General features: G+C 45.9%; 1 pseudogene; it reads left to right on the forward strand.

Annotated features, from left to right (window-relative positions):
- Window positions 1–4,058: 4,058 nt before the first annotated feature.
- Window positions 4,059–5,637, forward strand: LOC462650 (cytosol aminopeptidase-like; annotated as a pseudogene).
- Window positions 5,638–5,909: the final 272 nt, after the last annotated feature.

Raw genomic sequence — 5,909 nt, forward strand, 5'->3', positions numbered from 1 at the left:
TTGAAGGCAGCTCACAGGACTGAATTCAGAATCTGTGGGCAGCTCCCTTTGCTGCCAAATGTCTATTCTCAGGTGTCACAATCGTTGAAATTCTTCCATTAGGGCTTCATTCCTATGGATTACTTTTTGTTTCTACACAAAAATGCAAGCAATGATAATCCTCAATATGTGTTCAGGGCTTTAGACTTGTTCCAATAATCCTAAAAGACACGGATAGACAGTGAGGCCCAGATACCTGGTGTGGCTACTTCTTCAATCATGCTTCTCCTGACAGAGTGATTATGGGGCAACTCGACTCCTAGGTATATAGCCAGAAACTCTTGCACATGTGCCCTAGAAACATGGATAAAAATACTTACAGTAGCCCTATGTATAATAACAAAAATTGGCGATAACCCAAACCCATTGATAGGAGAAGGAATAATTGGATATTTAAAAAACTGAAAATGGGCCGGGCATGGTGGCTCATGCCTGTAATCCCAAGACTTTGGGAGGCTGAGGCTGAAATTTGAGCTCAGGTGTTTGAGACCGCCTGGGTAACATAGGGAGACACCACCTCTATTTAAAAAAAAAAAATTAGCCAGGCTTCGTGGTGTGCACATGTGGTTCCAGCTACTTGGGAGCTGAGGTAGGAGGATTGCTTGAGGCTGGGAGGTCAAGGCTGCAGTGAGCCATGATCACACCACTGTACTCCAGCCTGGGCGGCAGATTGAGGCCCTGTCTCAAAATAAATAAGTAAATAACATAGAAACCGGAAAACGGTTGAATCATGTTTAAGTTACGCATTGCTGCCTAAAAAATCATGTTAAAACACAGTGGCAACCACGATCATTTGTTTGCTCACGTTCTATAATTCAGTCGGGGTTTACTGGGGATGGCTTGTCTCTACTTCATGTGGCTCCACCTGGGGAGGTTCAACTGGAGCTGGGGGATCAACTTTCAAAATGGTCCTCCTATGGCTGGCAAGTTGATGCTGACTGTTTGCTGGGAGATCTGCTGGAACTCTTAGCTAGTGGGCCTTGGTTATCCTGCATGTGACCTCTCCACAAGACTTCTCACAGCATGATGGTCTCAGAGTAATCAAACTCCTTACATGGTGGCTTAAGGTCCCTAAGAATACAAAAGCAGTAGAAGTTACTATACCTTTTTAAGGCTTAGGTCTGGAATGGGCACAGGGTTACTTCTGTCCCATTCTATTGGCTAAAAGAGTCACAAGCCAGAAATGTTCAAGGGGAGGCAACTACAAAACAGTGTGAATTCCCAGAGGTATACCTCACTGGGAGACATTGACTTCCACAAACCACAACCACCCACAACTATATGGATAAATATTAGGTTAGGTTATGCTTCAGTATCAAATAACCTCTACATTTCAGTGACTTCACACACAAATGGTTACTTTTTTCTTATATACATATCCCATAGAAGTTGGTGGGGCACTCTGCTCCACGCATTCACTCAGGCATCCAGGCTGATGGAGGCTCCACCATGTTGGAGTGGCACCATTGCACCATCTGGGACATGAGACCTCACCTTTGCCACAACTGTGAAGGATAGAAAGGCTGGAGAATTTCACCTGGCCTCAGCTCTAAAGAGACAAATGTCACTTATGCTCACATTTCATCAGCTAGGACTAGTCGCATGATCCCATCTACACTGTAAGTGGGGCTGGAAAATGTTGGAGAACACCTGGAAAAATGGCTGAGCATTACTGTCTTGGCCACATGTGATAGAACTATTTAAAACAAAAAAAGTTATACATAAAATGCAAGGTAGTGTTCACTTTGGGGTAGGGGTGGAACACACAAGAAAGTGTCAGTGATTTGTAATACTCTAGTTTTTGGTTTGAGCAGTGAGTGTTAATTATTTTTTAAAACAAATGAATGAATGAATGGACAAATGAATAAATAAAAGAGAGGGCTCGAGGCAGCAGCACTGAAGCCTAACCTCACAGTACAGGCCAAAAATGACCCTTCAATAAACATTCACTGAGTTCCCAGCTGAAGCTGGTAGGCCTCTCCAAGGTACAAAGATGAATAAAATATGGGCTCAGCCCCCCTAAGTGCCCAGCTCAGAGGATTCAGTAGACACATAAACCAAGCAGGAGGGCAAAGCACAGTGGAGAGTCTTGCTCAGTGGGAGCTCTGGGAGCAGAGGGAGCCCCGAGAAGGCCTCACCCCAAGTCACATGTGTTGGGTTATGAAGAATCAATAGGAATTCAAAGGTGAAGAATGGAGTGGAGGTGGGGCAAGTTGGTCAGGGACACTCATTTTACCAAGAGAGGAAGATTTGTGCAAAGGCACGAAGAGGCCTTCACCCCTCAGGTGGCCTGTGTTCACAGCATTTCCTCACTGCCTTCTAGTCCCTAAATGATCTGATCAACTTACTCCCTCTGCACTGTACCACCCAGAAGCTTCTGCAAGAGTCAGGCACTTGTCCTCCACAATGGCTGCCATGAGTGTTGCTGATGGTTACAGCCAAGTCGTTCCTTGGCCTTAGAGGAGGAAGCTCTCTTGCCCGAAGGCATGCACTCCCCTACTGCAGGGGCAGCCCGTTTAGATGACTGTTTGGAAACCCAGGGTGTAAGGGCCTAGCTCTCATGCTTCAATTCAGCGAACTCTGCAGGACCATCCCAGCTCCAGGGCTCCTGGTGGGATCAGCCAAGGCCTCTGTGGGCCTCCAGCCTCCATCGGTTCCCAGTTCTTCTCTCTGCCCAATTCTGTTTCTTTTATATCCAGACAAGTGTTGATTGTGAATGCACTCCCCAATAAACTTCCTTCAAGCAAAACTCTATGTCAGAATGTGTTTTCTGGGAAACCTACCTAAGATACCCACTAAAATATAGATAATTACTAAATTCCAAGGGATGCCTTTCCTGGGGATGTTTGTACAGCAATTATCATCATAACTAATATTCATGGAGTGATTTCTATGTGCCAGGCTAAGCACTTTGCTTTTAAGATCATATTTAATGAAGAACAGAGCCTCACAGTAAGAATACATGTCTTTTCTTTTATTTATTTATTTATTTATTTTGAGACAGAGTTTTGCTCTTGTTGCCCAGGCTGGAGTGCAATGGCGCAATCTCAGCTTACTGCAACCTCCGCCTCCCGAGTTCAAGTGATTCTCCTGCCTCAGTTTCCCAAGTAGCTGGGATTACAGGCATGCACCACCATGTCCAGCTAATTTTGTATTTTTAGTTATAGATTTCTTTGCTCCTTCTCCACTCCCACTGCTTCATTTAACTAGCCTTAAAAAAATTATTAAAAATAAAAATAAATAGGCCTGGCCAGGCATGGTGGTTCGTGCCTGTAATTCCAGCACTTGGGAGGCTGAGGCAGGCGGATCACCTGAGTTCTGGACTTTGAGACCAGCCTGGCCAACATGGTGAAACCCGTCTGTACTAAAAACTATAAAAAAATTAGCCAGGCATAGTGGCGGGAGCCTGTAATCCCAGCTACTTGGGAGGCTGGGGCAGGAGAATTGCTTGAACCTGGGAGGTGGAGGTTGCAGTGAACTGATATCACACCATTGCATTCCGGCCTGGGCGACAGAGTGAAACTCCATCTCAAAAATAAATAAATAAATAAATAAATAAATAGGCCTGGCATGGTGGCTCACACCTGTAATCTCAGCACTTTGGGAGGCTGAAGCAGCCAGATAATTTGAGGTCAGGAGTTCAAGACCAGCTTGGCTAACATGATGAAACATGACAAAACCCCCGTCTCTGCTAAAAATTCAAAAATTAGCCAGTCATGGTGGCACATGCCTGTAATCCCAGCTACTCGGGAGGCTGAGGCAGGAAAATCGCTTGAACCTAGAAAGTGTAGGTTGCAGTGAGCCGAGATCACGCCACTGCACTCCAGCTTGGGCAACAGAGCAAGATTCCATCTCAAAAAATATATAAAAAATAAAAATAGGCTGGGCGCAGTGGCTCACGCTTGTAATCTCAGCACTTTGGGAGACCGAGGCAGACAGATCAACTGAGGTCGAGGTTTGAGACCAGCCTGACCAACATAGAGAAACCCTCTCTCTACTAAAATACAAACATTGGGTGGGGCGAGTCATTGTCTGACGTCTGGCTGTGAGATGTTTCGGGAGCCGGGGTCTCTCCGCTGCAGACATGACAAAGGGCCTTGTTTTAGGAATCTATTCCAAAGAAAAAGAAGATGATGTGCCACAGTTCACAAGTGCAGGAGAGAATCTTGATAAATTGATAGCTGGAAAGCTGAGAGAGACTTTGAACATATCTGGACCACCTCTGAAGGCAGGCAAGACTCGAACCTTTTATGGTCTGCATCAGGACTTCCCCAGCGTGGTGCTAGTTGGCCTCGGCAAAAAGGTAGCCAGAATCGACGAACAGGAAAACTGGCAGGAAGGCAAAGAAAACATCAGAGCTGCTGTTGCAGCAGGATGCAGGCAGATTCAAGACCCAGAGCTCTCTTCCGTGGAGGTGGATCCCTGTAGAGACGCTCAGGCTGCTGAGGAGGGCGCGGTGCTTGGTCTCTATGAATACGATGACCTAAAGCAAAAAAAGAAGATGGCTATGTCGGTGAAGCTCTATGGAACTGGGAATCAGGAGGCCTGGCAGAAAGGAGTCCTGTTTGCTTCTCGGCAGAACTTGGCATGATGGAGACGCCAGCCAGCGAGATGATGCCAACCAGATTTGCCGAAATTATTGAGAAGAATCTCAAAAGTGCTTGTAGTAAACCGAGGTTCATATCAGACCCAGGTCTTGGATTGAGGAACAGGCAATGGGATCATTCCTCAGTGTGGCCAAAGGATCTGACGAGCCCTCAGTCTTCTTGGAAATTCACTACATAGGCAGCCCCAATGCAGACAAACCACCCCTTGTTTGTTGGGAAAGGAATTACCTTTGACAGTGGTGGTATCTCCATCAAGGCTTCTGCAAATATGGACCTCATGAGGGCCGACATGGGAGGAGCTACAACTATATGCTCAGCCATTGTGTCTGCTGCAAAGCTCAATTTGCCCATTAATATTATAGGTCTGGCCCCCCTTTGTGAAAATATGCCCAGCGGCAAGGCCAACAAGCTGGGGGATGTTGGTAGAGCCAGGAACGGGAAGACCATCCAGGTTGATAACACTGATGCCGAGGGGAGGCTCATACTGGCTGATGCGCTCTGTTACGTGCACACATTTAACCTGAAGGTCATCCTCAATGCCACCACCTTAACAGGTGTCATAGATGTAGCTTTGGGGTCAGGTTCCACTGGGGTCTTTACCAATTCATCCTGGCTCTGGAACAAGCTCTTGCAGGCCAGCATTGAAACAGGGGACCGTGTCTGGAGGATGCCTCTCTTCAAACATTATACAAGACAGGTTGTAGGTTGCCAGCTGGCTGATGTTAACAACATTGGAAAATATAGATCTGCGGGAGCATGTACATCTGTGGCATTCCTGAAAGAATTTGTGACTCATCCTAAGTGGGCACATTTAGGCATAGCAGTTGTGATGACCAACAAAAATAAGGTTCCCTATCTATGGAAAGGCATGACCGGGAGGCCCACAAGGACTCTCATAGAGTTCTTACTTCGTTTCAGTCAAGACAATGCTTAGTTCAGATACTCAAAAATGTCTTCACTCTGTCTTAAATTGGACAGTTGAAGTTAAAAGGTTTTTTGAATGAATGGATGAAAATATTTTAAAGGAGACAATTTATATTTAAAAATGTAGAACACAATGAAATTTTTATGCCTTGATTTTTTTTTCATTTTACACAAAGATTTATATGTTTTTTTTTTTGACACGGACTCTCGCTGTGTCGCCCAGGCTGGAGTGCAGTGGCATGATCTCAGCTCACTGCAACCTCCGCCTCCTAGGTTCAAGCAATTCTCCCACCTCAGCCACCTGAATAGCTGGGACTACAGGTGCCCACCACCATGCCC

The sequence above is a fragment of the Pan troglodytes genome, chromosome 5 (assembly GCF_028858775.2).
Source record: "Pan troglodytes isolate AG18354 chromosome 5, NHGRI_mPanTro3-v2.0_pri, whole genome shotgun sequence".
NCBI lineage: Eukaryota > Metazoa > Chordata > Mammalia > Primates > Hominidae > Pan > Pan troglodytes.